We start from the raw sequence: 20,950 nt of genomic DNA on the forward strand, positions 1-20,950 counted from the left end.
AGCTATTCTATATGATAGTCATTAGGGAAATGCAAACAAAAGTCACAATGGTATTCTTCTACACACCTATTAGATGGCTAAAATTAAAAAGATTAATGATAGCAAATGTTTTATTTATAATGCCTAACATGGAAACAACACAAATATTTATCAGTAAGTGAAAGGATAAACAAATTGTGGTAAATCCATACAGTAGAATAGTCGATAATAAAAATAAATACATTATAGATAAGTGCAAGAATGTGGATTAATTACATGATAATTATGCAGTGGAAGAAACCAGGCAAAAAACAATATATACTGTATGACTCTATTTATATAAAATTCTATATGCAAATTAACCTGACGTCTAATGGCATCATGTCTAATGGTCAGTTGATGGGAAGAGCAAAGAGGGGTGGGAAGGCAAGTTTATAAAGGAACAATAAAAATCTTTGGGGAGGGCTTCCCTGGTGGTGCAGTGGTTGAGTCTCTGCCTGTCAATGCAGGGAACACGGGTTCGAGCCCTGGCCTGGGAAGATCCCACATGCCGCGGAGCAACTGGGCCCGTGAGCCACAACTACTGAGCCTGCGCGTCTGGAGCCTGTGCTCCGCAACAAGAGAGGCCACGATAATAAGAGGCCCGCGCACCGCGATGAAGAGTGGCCCCCACTTGCCGCAGCTGGAGAAAGCCCTCGCACAGAAACGAAGACCCAACACAGCCAAAAATAAATAAATTTAAAAAAAAATGCCACTTTGGCATAAATATGGTTTTGAGCTGAAAGCAATTGAAAATCAGCAGATGCAGGAAGAAATCTTCCCTCCCCTTTTCTCCCTAAAAGCAGGGCATGAATTTTCCCTGAGACCGGGGCTCCCTCTCCTGAACCAGGAAGAAGAGAGTGACTCTTGTCACCAAAGGTGGAGAATGGGCACTGAGGTGAGTCGACATAAACAAACCTTATGAAAATAGCGCTTATCTCCCATCAGTTTCCCCATATATTTCCTACTCACTTTCCTCCAAACCCCCTTTCCTTTCTTAAAAATGGAATATAAGCCCCCAAGTCTAACTACTTCTTTGAGTTTCACTTCCTTCCTGTTGGACTCTTTCACACAGAAAATATTAATTAAAATAATTTAGGTTTTTCTTCCATCATTCTGTCATTTGTCAGTTTACTTTGCAGGCCCCTACGAATAAACCTAAGAGGGTAGAGGAAAGAAATTTCCTCTCAGACATTAGCAATGAAGGGGAAAAAATGTTTTAGTGGTGACATGGGAATGAACTTTGGAGTTAGTCAAATCATCACAATGGTCACATCAGTCATCTATGCTGAGCAGCCCTCCCTTGGTATTCTTGTCCTGCCTCTATTTCTCATGATATCTGGTAGCACTGCAGTGCCCAGGAATGTAATGAGCTCTCTCCAAGGTGAGGCCTATATGCAGATATTATTTTATAAACTATTTCCAGAATCTTGTTCAAGGTAAAACCATAAAATTCATGTTCTAAGTTCGAAGGCAGCTCAGCTCACAGAGAAGACCTTTGAGAAAGCACAACATGCTTACGGGTCTCTGGCATGGTATCAATGTCAGCCTCTAGACTGTGTCAAAAGCAATTCTGCACTCCCTCGTATTGACCAAACATGGGTAAAATACCTCTTCTGGTGCTTCCTTCTCTCTGATGATGTAGCTACCTGGGAGCCTGTAAGAACTCACTAATACTATGCTTTCTAAGAGCAGTTTCTGCTCTCACTCAAAATTGTCCCCCACATGGTATAGTTTTTCTTTAATCATGTGGATAGCTTCAAGATTAGTTTTTTGGTTTTTGGTATTTTTTACAATGGGATAACTTGATAATATATCTGAGAATACCCTTCCCAGTAATTCTAGTCTCCTTGACATCAGTAAGATACGGAAGAGAAAAACCTTTGTAAAATGGTGTTAAGGAAAATTATCCAAAAGCCTGAAAAAAACTAAAGGGACTTTTGCCTGTTCTTTCTTAGTTATGCTAGGGTTTGATTATCAGGCCTGCCTGCGGATTATCTGAATCTCTAGGCATGTACCTTTGCATCTTTGTTTAACTTGTTATTTACTATTGATAAAGGTATAGTGTAATTCTGAAGGGGTTGATGTTAATTGGTACCTTGATTTCTGTCAGATAGCAATACAAATAATGTCTGTTCAGTAGGGATGCAAATGATTCCTTTCTGATGGAAAATACAATTTCCAAAATTCAGAATGTTAGCTGATTTTCCCTACAGAACATTAGCTATTTTTTATCTAAAATCAGTAATCCTATTTAAGAATTCTTCCAGCTACTATAAAAGCTTCTACCCCATTTAGTTCTTTTGAATCAGCACTACCATCATGCCAGTTCTCTTATTAATGGGTTCATTAAATCTGTGCCATATACTCATTTTACATTTGCATGAGAGTCATGAGTTTAATTTATGAAAATGATACTTTGACAAGAAGCAATTGTGAGTAGCACAATGTGCACCAGTCAACAAACCATGGGCACACAAAGTAAGGGCTACCTGCATGGACATACACACCAAAAAAACTGGTCACTTTCAAACAGTATCTCTGCTATCTTTTCCCTGCTTTTATTTGGGTTCATAAGAGCTCAGATTTCCCAATATCTAGTAGATATGTTAAGTTTCTCTGTTAAAAATATGTAGGCTTATATTTGTTTTAAGCTCATATATTATTTTTAATCAAAATTTTGGACTCTGCCCTTTTCCATAGGATAGTTAGTGCCTAGTGATTTGAGGGTGGGTCTGATAACAGGCTCCTATCCAAAGCTGAGATTTATTCTGGAAAGTTTAAGCCTGCAGCTCCATACTGTAGGTGTCCTTACACCTACAACACTGAGGTGTCCTTACTCACCACCACCTCCCTGCCCTGCTTGTTCCCGCTGTCTGCCTGGAGAGAACCCAGGGGAGAACCTCCACCACTGCCCCACTCTTCCTTCTTTTTAGTCTTCTCCCTTACTTGGGGAGATTGCTTGTACACTTCTGCTTTTCCTTCTCCCTTCCCTTTGCCCCTCTTTTACCACGTCTAATCATACTCCTTGGATGGGACTATTTCCCTTGCAATCAACTTCATTGCAATTGTTTAGATTAGTGGTTATTGGCACCATTCCCCTATCAAAAAGAACTAATCAAACACCTGACCTGGTGGGTGGGGATCAATTCCACTATGATGAGCAGAGGAGAGCTGAGAGGACACTGATTTCATAAATGGACTCATGAATGTTTTAGTTATAAAGAGTTTTGTGTCCCTATACCATTTCGTAATTGTAGGCCTGTGAAACTGAATTTTAAATTAACAAAAACTCTGCATTGTTCAATTCAAAGGATATATTCTACTTACTATTTTGTACCAGAACAAATGTTGAACTGGCACCAAAGATGAATGACACATCCTACCAGCCCTCAACGAGGTCACAGTCCAATGGAGTTGATAGGCATGTACATATAACATGCAAGATTTCTTTTATAAATATTGCAGAGGTATAAACCAGGTGAAATTAAGGCATAATTAGGGAGAAACACATGATTGAAGAATCTAAAAAGGCTTACCGGGGGCATTACATTTTATTTTATTATTATTTTATTTTAATGAAGTCCTGTTGCATTTTATATTGAGTTCTATGATCCATTTTGAGATCCATTTAATGTATATGAAAAGTGTAAGGTCTTTGTCTAGATTCAGTTTTTTTTTGCATGTAGCTGTCCAGTTGTTCCAGCACCAAAATTACACATGGAGAAACAGACAATCTCAATAGGCCTATATCTATTAAAGGATTTGAAACTATAATTAATAACCTGCCAAAAAGAAAGCACTAGGGCCAGATTGGTTCACTGGTGAATTTTAACAAATATTTTAGGGAAAATGTATGCTTATTCTCTAAAAATAGAACTAGAATGAATACTTTCTAACTCATTCTATGAAACCAGCATTATCTTAACACCAAAAGCATACAAAGCATTACAAAAAAAAGGAAAAATTCAGACAAATGAATATAGTTGCAAAAATCCTGAACAAAATATTAGTCAATCAAATCCAACTATGTATGAACAGAATTATACACCATGGGCAAGTGGGATTTATTCCAGGTATACAAGGCTGGTTCAACATAAGAAAACCAACTAGTGTAATTCATCATATAAACAGGTTAAAGAAGAAAAACTATATGGTCCTATTAATAGATACAGAAAAAGCATTTGACAAATCCAGCATTCATTCATGACAAAACGTTCAGTAAACTAGAAATAGAAGGGAACTATTGCAACTTAATAATGAGAATTTACAAAACACCTACAGCTAATATAATATTTATTAGTGAGAAACTAGATGCTTTCTCACTAAGATTAAGAACAAGGCAAGGGGGCTTCCCTGGTGGCGCAGTGGTTGAGAATCTGCCTGCTAATGCAGGGGACACGGGTTCGAGCCCTGGTCTGGGAAGATCCCACATGCCGCGGAGCAGCTAGGCCCGTGAGCCACAACTACTGAGCCTGCGTGCCTGGAGCCTGTGCTCCGCAACAAGAGAGGCCACGACAGTGAGAGGCCCACACACCGCGATGAAGAGGGGCCCCAGCTCGCCGCAACTAGAGAAAGCCCTCACAGAAACGAAGACCCAACACAGCCAAAAATAAATAAATAAATAAATAAAAAAGAACAAGGCAAGGATATCGCCTCAACACATTTTTTCAACATTGTCCTAGAATTCACAGCTAATATAATAAGACAAAAAAAGGAAATTAAAAGTATATAAATTGGAAAGGAAGAAATAAAACTGTTTTTGTAGATGACATGATCATCTATGTAGGAAATCTCACAGAATCAACAAAAAACTTTGAGAACTAATAAGCAATTATAGCAAGGTTGCAGGATACATTTTTCACATATACAAATTAATTGCTTCCCTGTACACCAGCAATGTACAACTGGGTTTTGAAATTAAAAACACAATATCATTTACATTAACACCCAAAAATGAAATACTTAGGTATAAGTCTAAGAAAATATGTGTAATATCTATATGAGGAAAAACTACAAACCTGTATGAAAGAAATCAAATAATTTAAACAAATGGAGAGATACTACATGGTCATGTATAGGATGATCAAAATTGTTAAGATGTCAGTTCTTCCCAACTTGATCTACAGATTTAATTAATCCCAATCAAAATCCCAAGTGATCTTGTGGATATTGACAAACTGATTCTAAAGTTTATAAAAATCCAGAATGGCTGACACAGTATTGAAGGGAGAGAACAAAGTTGGAGGATTCACATTACCCAAAATCAAGACTTACTATAAAGTTAACAGTAATCAAGACAGTGTGGTATGGGCAAAAGAATAGACAAATAGATCAATGGAACTGAATAGAAAGCCCAGAAACAGACCAAGACAAATACAGTCAACTGATTTTGACAAAAGAACAGAGGCAATATGATGAACAAAGATAGTCTTTTCAACAAACAATGTTGGAATAACTAGACATCCACATGCAAAAAAAAAAAAAAAAAAAAAGTGAATTTAGAAACAAACCTTACACCTTTCACGAACATTAAGTTAAAATAGAGCACAGACCTAAATATAAAACACAAAGCTATAAAACTTCTGGAAGATAACATGGAAGAAAATCTTCCAACTCTACAACACTCTGGAAAAGGCAAAATTATGGAGACACTAAAAAGATTAGGAGTTGCCAGGAATTAGGGACAAGAGAGGAATGATGAACAGGTAGATTACAAGAATTTTTAGGGCAGTGAAACTATTATGTATGAGATTGTAATGGTCAATACATGTCATTATACATTTATCCAAACCTATAGAACGTACAACACAAATAGTGAACTCTAATGTAAAACTTAATTAACAACAATATATCAGTATTGGTTCATCAATTGTAAAATGTACCACTAATGCAAGATGTTAATAATTGGGGAAAAGGGAATGGGGCGTTGGCAGGAGAATAGAATAAATGGAATCTCTATACCTGCTTAATATTTCTGTAAACCTAACACTGCTCAAAAAAAAGTTTCTAATTAAAGAAATAGTGGCAGAGAGAGTTGTAGATTTGTAGCAAAGTGCTGATTCATGAAGGTTTTAGAGATTTAACAAAAATGCAGTAAGTGATTGCTTAGGGCTAGGAGGCTTGTGGGGATAGTAGGGTGATAGGTATGGGATTTCTTCTTGAAGTGACAAAAATGTTTTAAAATTAACCGTCGTGATCATTGCACATATCTGTGAATATACTAAAAACGACTGAATTTTACACTCTGAATGGGTGAGTTATAATCTTATATGAATTGTATCTTAATAAATCTGGCTAAAAAATTAAATGGCCTAGACTGTGTTATTAAATTAAGTAAACAGCACTTAATAGTTTTTCTATTGCTGAAGTGTATGCTGTAAGGTGCTAACATATGACTTCTTCCCAGGAAGTCAATAATGTTTAAAAGTATAAAATTTCAGAGTTAATATCATTTTTTTTACAGATTTCAATGACAAGAGAATCACAGATGCAAGGGCCAAGAGCCATTAAAATAGTTTCCTTCCAGATCACGGACTAATGAATAAGATTTCCAAATGTCAATATTGATGGCATGGAAAAGTATACAATATTAATTTGGAGTGAAGCTGTCAGCATTTATTTTTGAATGAAAACGATTACAAAACCCTCTTCCCCAAACACACACGTACAAATGCCGAAGAGTGCATCCTCCTTCGTGAAGCTACCAACTCAGCAGCCTTCAATGAAGGGCATAAAAAGATGGAGCGCACTACAAATATCCATTGTTGCCACCACCTCAGTAACAGAGGAGTGGCTTTATCATCGGAAGTAATCGAAAGAAAGAAAGAACAGATGGACGTCTGGTTTATGGGGACTCACACAGTAAGCGTCACCCAAGGTGGAGGGCTTGCCACGAATAGAAATTAGGTGTTAGAAAGAGGGAACATGAGCGCAACAGAGAGGAAGACGGTTTGGAGAAGGGATACTCAATTATTTTATTCGGTTGTTTTATTTTGTGATATATGTCTGACAAACTGATAGCACAGAATCGCATTCTCTTACTGAGTGAAACTAATGAGTGTAATTATTTTAAATTGAGGCTATCTTATAAAAAAGCTGAAGAACTCTGGGGCTTCCCTGGTGGCACAGTGGTTGACACTCTGCCTGCTAATGCAGGGGATACGGGTTCGAGGCCTGGTCTGGGAAGATCCCACATGCCGCGGAGCAACTAGGCCCATGAGCCAGAATTACTGAGCCTGCGCGTCTGGAGCCTGTGCTCCGCAACAAGAGAGGCCACGATAATGAGAGGCCCGCGCACCGCGATGAAGAGTGGCCCCCGCTCACCGCAGCTAGAGAAAGCCCTCGCACAGAAACGAAGACCCAACACAGCCAAAAATAAATAAATAAATAAATAAATTAAAAAAAAAAAAAAAAAAAAAGAAAACCCCAAACATGATAAATATCAATACAAAGAAAACCATGCCTGGGCACATCATACTCAGATTACTGATGAGTAAAGATAAGGAGAAAATCTTTAAAATATCCAGAAAATAAAAGACACAACACATACAGAGGAACAAAAAAAAAAAAAAAAAAAAAAAAAGCTGAAGAACTAATACCAAAAAAAATGATTTCTTTTGATTCTTTTAAAATATCCTATGAAAACCTAGCTTTTAATAGGGACTTTAGATCGCTGTTATTTGGGGTATTTTGTACACTCTCTTCTATAGTTTCTAATTCACCTCTGTTTCATCAAGTGAAAAATCACATTTCATTGTACTTGTGCTCCATTTGTTCTCCATATAACATCTTCCCACCCTTGTTTTAGTATTATCTAAGATCTTGGGAGATTTCAATCAAAAACATGTGGATGATTTTGGACTCTAAGCTTGGAGCATCCACCAATTATGTTTGAATTCACGAGACTGAAATAGCTATTGGCAATAGTGTAACCAAGAGAGGAGATCCCTTCTTACACCTCACACATGTACATTTCACATGAGTGCCTTTACTGTAGCTTTATGACAAAGATGTTTAACCACCTGGCAATTAAAAAAAAAAACAAAACACTTTGGTGCTCTAAATTCTTGTCATATTCTTCAAACTTATTGTCCTAAAAATATTTGTATAAACAACTGAATTTCAAAGGCATATTTTTAAAAGCTTTCTTATTATATATGCATATAGATCAACTTCTTAAACACTGTAAGCTGTAAGATGGAAGAATTTCTGCATCTAAGTGCATGCTTCTTTTCTTAGACATATTTGCACAATCATTGCAGGCTAAAATTGATGGTGCTCCTGAATGCAAGTTCCCTATAAGGTAAAATTCAGTTTCCTGTACTTCATTCCTATAATCTATAAATATTGAAATGCGGTCACTAGAAGGTAAGTTCATTTAAAAATTTAACTAAATTATTTTTGTAGCACATTGAATATTGTTTATTAGCATATATATTTTAAGGCACTGACTTACATAGGAATGATTCCCAGGGTGAAAACATGTATGTGATGTTTTAGAGAATAAAACAAAATTATTTTTATAACATATGTATATATATAAATGCATATATTAGCCAATATCCATTTGTAAACCTTTATTCTATTCAAACTTAATACTCCACTTCCAAAAAGATATGTCCATGTAAAGTTAATAAAACTCACCTCTTAAAATATGTCTATGTTTAAAAGAAATAAAGGTGCACTATACACCAAATTCAGTTATTTAAATTTGTATTTCATATATAATTTGGACTACACTGCATTATGTAATACTCCATAGGTACTGAATAAGTAATAAAAACTAAAAATAGTATTTATCTAGATGATATGATTGACCAGAAGGTATGTCCTGAATTATTATAAATATTTCAAGAGGAGGAGGATTATCTATAAAACCTTTTTCATCTGAAGTCCTGAGTCTTATGATATAGATAGAACTTTATCTAAACATGTAGAGTTTCCTGATTTCCTTTGAAGAAATTGGTAAGCAACACTTTGAAAAGAAGAAAAAAACAAAACAAAACAACAAAAGCAAGGGGCAAGTTAAAACAGTTTATGTTGCTCTTTGTTTTACTAGATCTTATTTAATTTAAAATCAATTTGAAATCTCTAGTAATATGTAATGTTTACTTAAGTAGAAGCAATTAGACAAATAGTGTTTTAAGTACAGATGTGCCCAGCCACTCTGATAATTCATTTTAAAGACACCTTAAGATAATAGGCTGAGATTTCCAAATAGATTTAGTTACAGGAGGGCTGGCTAACAAAGTCACTTCTAAAAGTTTGTGCCCTGATATTACAAACACCAATATAAAATATTGCCTATTATCTTTAGATCTCAATTTTGCATTAAGTTTTGGATGTATAACTGTAAAAAGCAACTTTATAATTCAGTGGTATTTGGGGGCAAACTTAATAATATTTTTTCCAGAAAAAAATATAATGGAAGCAAAAAATCTCTATTCAATTGGAATTTTTAAATTTTAGTCACAAAATTAATAGAGGCACATAGTTTAAAAAATCAAATAGCACTAAAATGTTTACTTTGAAAATTAGCTTTTCACAGAAGCTGTGGAACTTGGGCAAGTCATTTACCTGTCTGTGCTTCAGCTTCCTCATCTGTAAAATGGGGATAATAATATGTCAGATTCACAGAGGTGCTGTGAGGATTAAATGAATTAACGCATGTGAAAGACTTGGTACACTGCCTGGCCATAGCAGGATCTTTATAGATTCAACTATTATTATTACTGTTCCCACCCTCAGAAGTAATCGTCTCGATTCCCATAAACAGTCTCTGTCTCTTTCAGAACAGAATTTTTCCTCCTACTCTCAATTAAATGTAAATCTGTTTGAGGGGAAGCACAGGATATGCATTCATATTTAGTTGAAGTTAAAATTTCAAAATTTGGAACACATCTACCTGATTCCTTTTTCTCATCCTTCTTGATAGAATATGGAATGTTTGTTTTCCTGTTTATCTAATCCAAAATATTCAAAACACTTTCAAGGTCTGTAGAGAATAGACTTGTGGTTGCCATGTGGGGGGGTGGGGGGAAGTACTGGGAGTTTGGGATTAGCAGATCCAAACTAGTATATATAGGATGGATAAACAACAAAGTGCTACCATATAGCACAGGGAACTATATTCAGTATCCTGTGATAAACTGTAATGGAAAAGAATATGAGAAAGAATGCATATATATATATATGTGTGTATATATATATATATATATATATATATATATATATATAAAACTGGATTACTGTGCTGTATAGCAGAAATTAACACAACATTGTAAAGTCAACTATACTTCAAGAAAATAAATTAAAACAAAAAACTCTTTCAGGGTCTGAATAATAATCATCTTTCAGAATTGAGCCTGAATTTACAGCTGGACTTACACATATATCTTTCTATCTCAAAATATATTTTATAGAGGTAAGTCATTGTCTCAGTTTTTGTCATTACTTATAAGCTTATGTTTTGATAGAGTTTATATGGAAATACCATGTGGCATAACTGCCTATTTCACACCCTAGGAGGTGGGAAGGGTATAAGGACTCATCATCGACCCAGATTCTCATCTGATTCAACTAATTGGCATTTCAGTCTCACAAGCAACATTTGAAATTTTTATTGCAAGGAACTAATGGGATGAAGAACAACACAAGTAATCAAATCAAATAAAGACATCTGCTGGAGTGGGATCCCAGGGTCCCACCCCACAGCTTTTTATGGAGAATTTTGTTTTCATGGAAAGGCCAGAATTCCCTAGGGGTGGAGTTTCATGATCAGAAAGTAAAGAAAAACCTCTATGTATTATTAATATCAACACACAAAATAATACAACTGCATTACACATTTCTCAATTTAGAATAAGGATAGCATGTATGAACATGTTTTGGGAAGGTTATTGAAATTCTCTAAATCACTTTGATATCCTTAAGTTTCTTAAGGCATTTATCAAAACTCCACAAGAACAGAACTCTTCTTTGTTGCTTGAGTCAATAAAAATCTGACTCAACTTCTATTTTAGGTCACAGATTTTTAATGGAGTAAACCAGGATTTCCTTTGTAATGAAACTGCAAGGCCTGCACTATACTGCAATTCAGTAAACTCTGAATTATAAATGCTAAAATTCCTTTTGACAGTAAGGAGTAGCATAATTCTTTGTTGGGAGCAACATTATTGGACAATTTTTCTTAAGAAATGGAGAATTTATTAAAGCATCTTATGGGCTCACAGAATCAATAAGAGGCTGAAGGACTGGGCTTGGGAAATAAGTAGAAACCAAATACCCCTGGATCAAGGGTGGGAGTGGGTGAGGGGGCCGGACCATATTTGCCTTTTGGTTGGACCCTGCTGCCCCCTTTATTTTTGCCTGTTCAGGACCAACCAAGAGCTAACAATCCTCTTATTTTTAGTTTTTTTTGAGGAACCTCCCCTACTTCTGGGTATATAGTTAATGGAATTGAAATCAGGATCTCATTAAGATTTCTGCACTCCTACATTCACTGCAACAATATTATTCACAATAGCCAAGATGTGGAAGCAACCTAAATGTCCATCAACAGACGAATGGATAAAAGATATGTGAGATATATATAATGGACTATTATTCAGTGTTAAAAAAGAAGGAAATCCTGCCATTTGTGACAACATGAATGAATGTGGAAAAATTATGCTAAGTGAAATAAGTCAGACACAGAAGGACAAATACTACATGATACCACTTACGTGAGGAATCTAAAATCGTCAAATCACAGAAGCACAGAGTAGAATGGTGGTTGGCAGGGGCTGAGGGGAGGGGAAAAAGAGAAGGTGTTAGTTAAAGGGAACAAAGTTCCAGTTATGCAAGATGAATAAGTCCTAGAGATCTTCTGTACAGAATAGTGCCTCTGGTTAGTAACACTGTACATGCTCTTAAAAATTTGCTAAGGGGATAGATCTTACGTTGTGTTCTTATCCCAAAATAATAATAATAATAATAAGAAGAAGAAGAAGAAGAAGAAAAAGGGTGGAAGAAAAGAACAACAACCTGCTTAACACAGACTGCAGGTCACAGCCCCACTCTCATCTGCAGGTGAAGTGGTTTCCACAGTAGCAGGAAACACGCTGCCTCTCAATAGGAAATCACATCTGGGTTAATTCCGCAGAGTCAGGGGCGGGTGGGTTCTGGACAGTCGAAAAATAACAAGCACAGTTTCCCAAATTTACATCTGTTCATGTACATGAAACAGGCTGGGACCTGGGAGCCTTTGCTGCAGTGCTGCAGTGCTTGCACCTGGACAAATGTCTCTTAGAGCAACAAAATGCAAAGAAACTATAAGGGACTAAAAATAACTGCGTGCATGCACAGTTGGGGCAAATTCTGGACAAAAGATACAGAAAGACCGAAAAAGCCCAACTGCCACTTCTGAAGAGCTAGAAGCAAAAACGGGGGTCGGGAGCAAAGGCTGGGTTCTGCGCATGCCCCCTGCACTCAGCACCACCAAAGGGGTGGGCAGACCACCTAAGCCACCCCTCCGGCCCAACCCCGGGACACACCACTACCTCCCCCCCATATAAGGAACCAGCTGCCCCCACCCCCACCCCCAGGAAGCGAGCAAGGGAACCTGTTGCTTGTTCTCACTCCCCCTGCTGCAGCAGGCGTCCCAATAAAGCTTTGCCTGAATTTCTTGTCTGGTCTCTGATCAATTTCTATTGATTAAGGAGGCCAAGAACCCTGGTCAGTAACATACACACTTCAAATTCCAGAAATTGTAAGTCTTGCTGAACACAATTATCTTTCAGATAAGGAAGGGTACCACCCACTCACCAAAGGCAGAAAACCTCAAGTCTCTGCATCCAGCCCCAATCCTAGGGTCTCTGGATGTTGTCTAATCCTCCTCTAAGATGGTCACAGGCACATCTACATCATCAGAAACCCACAGAGTAATGGTGAATGTAACCATCACTATAGTGGTCTATATAAAATGGTCTGACAAGGGAAAGGGATGGGGGAGGAAGATGAGTTATGGAGCATGGAAGGAAACATGTGTAGGCATGTGCTTCTGCATCATTCGTGATACTGTGACGTCCCTCAGCCATTCTCTGCTCCATGGTCACCTTGTTCTCAGCCAGCACTAGGCTCATTGGTGTCTTCACTTGGTGACATGATCCAGACCTTCATTTCTGAAGGAACTGAGACCTTCACAGCCCAGCCAATGTGGTGTTGTTGCCTCTTGAATTTTCATAAGCTATAGATGTAGGGAGGCAGGACACAAGATCCCTTTGATCATCAGAAAGGATTTCTCCCACCCATCTCATAACACTTTTTTCCCAGCTTGCCTAGTGATCAGCAGAGCCCAGGATGCCAGGGGCAGCATCAGCTTTAATTCAGTGGAGCCACTGTTGTGCCAGCTGGTGGACGCATCCCTCCTATGGGTCAGACCATCTCTAAGTAATCAGAGTTGCAACTTAGTGACAGGAAGAAAAGGGTTTGTAAGCAGGTCATTAAATGGTTCACAAGTGAAAGTGGAAGTGGTCACTAGTTCAGAAGAATAGTCAGGTCCTATAAAACAATGTGTCATAGAAATGGTCCAGATGTATATATACACACTACTATATATAAAATAGATAACCAATAAGAACTTACAGTATAGCACAGGGAACTGTACTCAATACTCTGTAATGACCTATATGGGAATAGAATCTAAAAAAGAGTGAATACATGTATATGTATGACTGATTCACTTTGCTGTACAGCAGAAAGTAACACAACGTTGTAAATCAATTATACTCCAATAAAAATTAATTAACAAAAATAAATGATACCAATCAAAAAAAAAAAAAAAAAAAGAAAAAAGAAAGATGTGACCCAGGGTACTGCTTCTGCCACTGAAGAGCTCTAGCTCAGCTGCTCTGGACCCATCCATATAGCTGGACAGGCCATTGCTCCTGCCTGCTGTGGTGCCCCCCTCCCCCAAGAACTCCACAACTGCAATCACAACAATAAAATCCGACTGCTTCTTAATCTTTTCCCCACTTGTTTCACGACTCTCAGTCTTGGGTTGCAGGATCCCAATGGCTGAGCCCAAGGTTCAGGCCCTCACACTGGCTGCCAGGGGCACCAAGAAGGGGAATCTGCTCCCTTCATTCACTGTCATTCTGAATGAGTTGATACACCTAATCGTTGTATTTTCATGTCTTCCCAGAAGAAAGCTGTCAAGGAACAGCTTATTGTAAACAAATTCTATTTAGAGTATAATTGAAGAACCAAATTAAAAAAAGAATCCTAAGCTTCAGTTAAATCAATAAATAATAAACACATACATACATATGTACATACATCAAAAGAAGAAGAGAACGTAACAGTTTATCCTCCAACTGACACATGAATACATTCCTTACTCTCAGCAGGTTCATAGAAGCAAACAGGGACCCCTGAGAGACTCAGACCCTGTGCTCTCATTTTCCTTTTTAGTGCCGATGAAACAGACTCCAAAGTGCTCACATGGTTAATTATTGGCAGAACTAGAGTGACGATGCCACACTAAATATTGAGCTTCCTGGGAACACCATCCAAGCCTTACACATCCACCGCAAGTCACACGGTGCCTGTCACATAGTAAGCCCTAAATATTTTTTACTAAATGACCGAGTCCACACACTTTCCAATATATTAAGCTTTATGTACCTCCATTAATAAGCATTTCACAGTTAAGGATTGAATTTTAGACTTCCATTCCCCTCATCTCCTTAATTCCATGCTAACTGAAAGATAGCACCTTGAGAACACAGGAATTCTAGACATTCTGGTGATTCAAGTCATGTTGCAAAAGCAGAATTGTTGCAGGTTTTTTTCCTTCCTCAAATAATACTTGGCACAGAAAAAACACACGGATGCAGCACACTGCATTTTCCCCTGCCAGCAGCTCGCTCATGGAGCATCTACTCATGAAAACACAATTTTTAAAATTTATTTATTTATTTTATTGAAGTATAGTTGATTTACAATGTTGTGTTAGTTTTAGGTGTACAGCAAAGTGATTCAGTTATACATACATATATATATATATATATATGCACATATACATATATATGTTCCTTTACAGATTTTTTCCCATATAGGTTATTACAAAATATTGAGTGTTTTCCCTGTGCTGTACAGCAGGTCCTTATGAAAACATTTTAATACCCAGATAGATAACCACTTATAGGTATTACAAGGATACCATTCAAAATAGGGAACAGTAAGTGACTCTTTCACATTAGGTCAGGCAGAGTTTGCTCATTTACTTTTTAAGTGGTTTTTATTGATTTTGTTTTGTTTTGTTCTGTTTTATTTTGCCTAAGAACTAGTGGGACAGAATCATTGAATGCGTAAGCTGAAAGGACTCTGGACCAGTCCTCTAATGGAACAGATGAAGGGAACTCACCCAGAGACCAAGGACCTGGCCAGCACTCCTATCCCAGGGCTTTATCACCACCACACATGGTCTCGGGGACCACGTTCATTGAATGCCTACCACTTGGTCTGTATCATATTTGATTTTACAGAGAAATAACAGTCACCTTTTCTTCCCTATTGCAGAAGGTATTCTTGTGACTTTGATAGTGAGAATGCATTTTAAAAACATTTTTAAAGCACATCTTTCCAAATGCAAATATGAATATGTGGATGTTTTTGGTCTTGTATATTGAATAATATGAAACTACAGTGACTGAAAGAGTATAACTAAAGTAGGAAAGAACACTCTCTTTTCTCCCTAAAAATGTGTCAGAATCATTGCGCTTATAAAAGCCTGGAATCACAAAAGTCACTGATGAAAAATATGATTGGGATAGCTCCAATTAGATACTTTCTAAAATAGTTTTCTTTCCTCTTTCTCAAGTATTTTAAGCTACAGAGAAGCTCCTTAACTGTAATAGGGTTCATTGAAGACTGACTCTTCAGAGCTGAGCAGAGCCCAGGCTGCCCTCAAGCGCATGTGTGGGAGAGATGCTCTCAGTTCAAGGCAGGCTCTCTGTGCCCTGAAATCTGGCTAAAGCTGCACAGTGCTACGAAGACAACTTGTGAGGAAAGAGCGGGGAGTGTGCAGGAAAGCAATAGAGCCTGGCTCTCAGGGAAGATCACGGTACAGGGGCCAAATAGTCTGGGTTGGGCCTGGTCCCCAGTCCCCAGCAAACTTGGAAACACCATGAAATCACTTCAGGGTCTCTCAAACAATATGCCACTGTGAAGTCTTTAAATTCTATACCAGCTCTGTAACTCTTTATTTTCATTGCTTAATCCAGGGGTCCGCAACCCACTGTGCGAGGCCTGTTAGGAACCAGGGGGCACAGCAGGAGGTGAACAGTGGGTGAGAGAGAGAGAGAAGCTTCATCTGTTGTTCCACACTGCTTGCATTACCACCTGAATCACGCCCGCCACTGTAGCTCACATTACTGCCTAAACCATCCCCCCTGCTTCTGTGGAAAAAACTGTCCTCCACGAAACTGGTCCCTGGTGCCAAAAAAGTTGGGGACCGCCGGAATCGGTTTGCCACAATTTACCATGTAACCTCTTGTAATTCTCATTAGGTTTCAGCAGCTTTGGACTTGTCACTTACCTTGACATCGGAGCTCTACAAAATTGTCTAAATTAATGAAAAATTCCATAGAGCATGATATCACATATCTTAAGAGACTGCCTTTCTGTTAATGTTATTATTCATTGGTTACTAGACTTATCTACCTGTGGTTAACCTATCTCAAAAGTTAGCAAATATTATTCAGCAGAAACGAATGTTTCTAATACAGTGTGTCAAAAATTACATGAAATTTTCCCCAAGATACAGTCCCTAATACAATTTTTGCTTCTCTTATTATGTTACAAATGATAAAATGACTGCCTGAAAGTTGAAGTTGTCTTGAAGAGTTTAGCACCCTCAAAAAAACACTTCTATATAGACTTTTTCTTATTTGAACATATTACTTTTTTTAATGATTTCTTCTGAAATAATTATAAACTGACAGGAAGTTGCAAAAATAGGACAGTAAAGCCCCAAGTAATCTTCATCCGGTTTTCCTAATTGGTTACATTTTATCTAACAATAGGATACTATCAAAGCTGGGAAATTGACATTGCTACAAGGTATATGTGTGCCACATTATCACATGTGTTGCCACCACCAAGATCAAGATATATAACTGTTCCATCACCACAAAGATCTCCCTCCTGTTACCCCGATATATAGTCACACTTACCTTCCTCCCACCCTGGCCCCCATGCACCATCCCTAAAACTTGGCAACCACTTATCTGTCTCCTTCTTTGTCATCTTGAGAATGCTATATAAATGTATTCATATAATATGTGACCTTCAAACACCAACCTCAAATGCTGGCTTTTTTCACCCAGCATGTTTTTTGAGATCCATCCAAGTACTTGCATGTATCAGTAGTTAATCCTTTTTACTGTTAAGTAGTGTTTCATAGTATTAATGTACCACGGTTTGTTTAACCATTCACTTATTCTAGAACATTTTTATTGTTTCTAGTTTGGGACTATTACAAACAAAGTTGCTAGAAACAATCATGTAGAGATATTTGCATGGACATAAAATTTAATTTCTCTGGGATGAACGTATATGATACTTTTGAACATTTTTGGAAAACCAGTGTATATAATTATGTTGTTCTGTTGCTTCTTATGTCACTGAAAGAAAAGGATGAACTTGGTGATTTGAACTCCCAGCTCAAGTGCCACATAAATGACCATGTGCCCTGAAGGAGACCACTGTCTCCTGTAGCTACAGGGCTGGAAATCAAGCACAGAACCTCATCGTGCAACTGGTTGAATTACAATGCAAGTTGAACTCCCAGTTTTGAAGGGCATCTACTGTTGAATCAATGTGAGGGCATTGATTGGGAAAGAACTGGATCTTATAAGTTGGGATGGGGACCCGTGGGAAGATCCTGATGAAGCTGGGGATACTGAGCCCCTAAACTGTGATGAATCTTTTATCACCAGTGGTATTGGCCTCCCCGGCCCCAGCAGAGATGGCTTCCTCAACCCCAGTGGAAGCGGCCTCTCTACATACAGGGTATCAGCCTTTCCATCTCCTTCTGAGGGGATTAACCCTGCATTGCCTGAGGAAAGGGTCATAGCCTCCCCTGACGCAATTGTCATGTAACATAATTATTAGTCTCCTCAGGACCCACCCCTACCACCCCACCTTACTTCTGGACTTTTAACTAGACTCAAGCTCAGCAGGTCCCTAAAGGTGGGATACAATCTGTGACTCATGAGGAAGTGCATTACATTCCAAAATAATGACTTCCATTTTCTAAGTTACACAGACAAAATCTTGGGAAATGTGTGGGAATAAGTACTAAAGGTGTGGGAAAATGGAAGAAGGAATTCCTTATAAGGTTGAATGAGGCTGAATGTATGGGCTCACTAAATAGGGCTTCTGCATTTACTGTTGCAGCTTGAGGAATTAGAAAGGGCTCTAGCAGTTTTGTTGGTTGGTTGGCTGAAACATAGGCCAAAAGGTGGCCCCCCATGAGTACCCTGGAAATGCTGGACTTGCCTCAGTTTAAGCTAGAGAAGAACTTCAGAGGCTTAGGGATAGAGGAATGTTAGAGTAGATTTGTCACTTAAAACCTGCTCACCTGACTGGGGGGTTCCAGAAGTTTTACCTTCCATCAATACTGTGAGGAATAAATCTATGAGAGGATCCCCAATATCCTTTGTGGACAAAGAATGTCACCTGCCATACCAGTAAACAAAGGATCTTGCAGCCACCAAGCCACCAGCCACTGCAGCCACCCCTGATAGTGCACCCTGAGGGGATTTAAGATGTAGAAAAACAGGATACTGGCCCTAGATAGTTTAGGTGCATATCAAAGGAATAATTTTATTAAGCCCAGATTCTTACATCTTCCCATACATAGAAAAGTGTTAAAATCGTTAACTTGAGATGTCTGGTTTTCCTTTAATTAGCAGGAAAGTTTTGATGTTTGATTACTTGGGTTTTTTTGGCAAAACTCCTATATATTCTGTTTCTCTTTGGAACTGTCCCCAGAGCTATCTGAGAGGCTGTATCCCAGGCTTAAGTCCTCAGTTATGTTCCAAATGCAACATAATTTTCAACTTTTAAGTTGCGCATTTTTTTTCAGTTGACACCTTGAATACTCTATGGTTGCTTTCTCTGTAGATCAGACCTCACAGTGGGAAATGCAGTCACTGCATTGGGAAACCTAAATGCAAAGAGGGTAATTGAATCCTGAGGTGGTAGGGGCCAAGTGACAATATTCAACCACTGAAGGCAAAGTGGACATGGTTACCTTAATGTACAGCAGAGTCAAAGCAGCAATCAGAATAGTCTGACTCATGCTGACTTATGGTGTTGATTAATTGATCATGGTGTTCCTAGAAGTGAAATAGATAGGAAGCCTACTAAATTTGTACTTATCTGTATAAGCAGAAAAGTGCTAGGTCAAGTGAATAAAAGTCGAACCTAAATCATAAAAACAGAGAGTCACATCCCTTCAGTACTTTCCTAGACATGAGCCAGTTTATGGATCCCGAACCCCTGGAATGAAGGAGAGGCTTGGCCCCATTGAGGAAGGACCCCAGTGCACTCTGAAAGTTTATACTGTCAATTCTTGCCCCAGCCTTCCCCAGAATGATGTTTGGCATTTTACCAGAGTAACTGTGCATTGGGGAAAAGGAAATTATTAGACCTTTTGGGGAACAACGGACTCTGGCTTTGAAATGATACTAATTCCAAGAGACCTAAAACATTGCAGGGGCCCAAAAGTCAGAGTAGAGGTTATGGAAGTCAAGCGACTAATGGAGTTTTAGCTCAGTTCTGTCTCACCATGGGCCCAATGGTTCTCCAAACCAATCATGGGGTTATTTCTCCAGTTCTGGAATGTATACTTGGTATAGACATATTTAGCAGCTGGCAGATTCTCCACATTTGTTCCCTGATCTGTGGAGGGAGGGTTATTATGATGGGAAAGACGAAGTAAAAGCCAGGAGAACTGCCTCTACCTAGGAAAACAATAAATAAAATTTAATAACACATTCATGGAGGGACTGCAGAGTTTATGGCCAGCATCAAGGACTTGAAGGAGGCAGGGGTGGTGATTCCTACAACATCCTATCTGGCCTGTGCAGAAGAGAGATGGATCTTGAGAATGACAGTAGATTATCATAATCTTAACCAGGTGGTGACTCCAATTGTAGCTGTTGTTGCAGATGTGGTTTCATTGCTTGAGAAAGTTAACACTCACCCTGGTAAATGGTATGTAAGTATATGGATTTGGTCTGGAAAATGCCTTTTTATCCATCCCTGTCCATTAGGCCCACCAGAAGCAGATTGCTTTCAGCTGGCAAGGCCAGTAATACACCTTCACTGTCCTACCTCATGAGTATATCAACTTTCCAGCCTGATGCCATTATTTAGTTTGCTAGAAAATACACCTGACTCTCCCTTCCATAAGATATCACACTGGCCTATTACATTGCTGACGCTATGCTGGTTGGATCTAGTGAACGAGCAGTAGCAACTACTCTAGATTTGTTGGTAAGGTATTTATGTGTCAGAGGACAGAAAATAGATAAGACAAAATGCCATGGCCTCCTACATCAGTGAGATTTCTAGGGGCCCAGTGGTATGAGCCATGTCAAGATATCCCTTCTAAGGTGAAGGATAAGTTGTCGTCTCTGACACCTCCTACAGCCAAAGCACAGGCACAGCTCTTAGTGATTTCTTTGGGTTTTGGAGGCAACATATTCCTCATCTGGATGTGCTACTCCAGACTTTTTAATGAAGTGACTCCAAAAGCTGCTAGTTTAGGATGGAACCCAGAACAAGAGAAGGCTGTGTAACAGGTCCAGGCTGCAGTGCAAGCTGCTTTGCCACTTGGGCCATAAGATCCAGAAGACACAATGGTGTTGACATGTCT

General features: G+C 38.4%; 1 protein-coding gene and 1 long non-coding RNA gene across 15 annotated transcripts in view; one reads left to right on the plus strand and one right to left on the minus strand.

Moving 5' to 3' along the window:
* Positions 1-20,950, minus strand: part of LOC309653649 (V-type proton ATPase subunit B-like) — a 248,640-nt gene that overhangs the window by 202,354 nt on the left and 25,336 nt on the right. Inside the window, exon 4 of one of the 13 annotated variants that reach the window (XR_014259331.1) lies at positions 10,703-11,804. The exons of 10 other annotated variants lie outside the window; for them this stretch is intronic. The gene's annotated coding sequence lies outside the window, so the exon portion shown is untranslated. Of the gene's footprint in view, positions 1-10,702; positions 11,805-12,939; positions 13,247-17,375; positions 19,407-20,950 lie in introns of those variants that run through there. 2 more of the 13 variants (XR_014259332.1, XR_014259333.1) reach the window with 2 other exon arrangements.
* Positions 9,197-15,576, plus strand: LOC309653651. 2 transcript variants are annotated; one of them, XR_014259334.1, is made up of 2 exons: positions 9,197-10,444; positions 15,345-15,576. It is a non-coding gene; the product is annotated as an uncharacterized lncRNA (long non-coding RNA). The 2 variants fall into 2 exon arrangements; XR_014259335.1 differs by lacking the exon at positions 9,197-10,444 and adding an exon at positions 12,830-12,947.

Source organism: Balaenoptera physalus (assembly GCF_965194825.1).
Source record: "Balaenoptera physalus genome assembly, contig: HAP1_SCAFFOLD_752, whole genome shotgun sequence".
Lineage (NCBI taxonomy): Eukaryota > Metazoa > Chordata > Mammalia > Artiodactyla > Balaenopteridae > Balaenoptera > Balaenoptera physalus.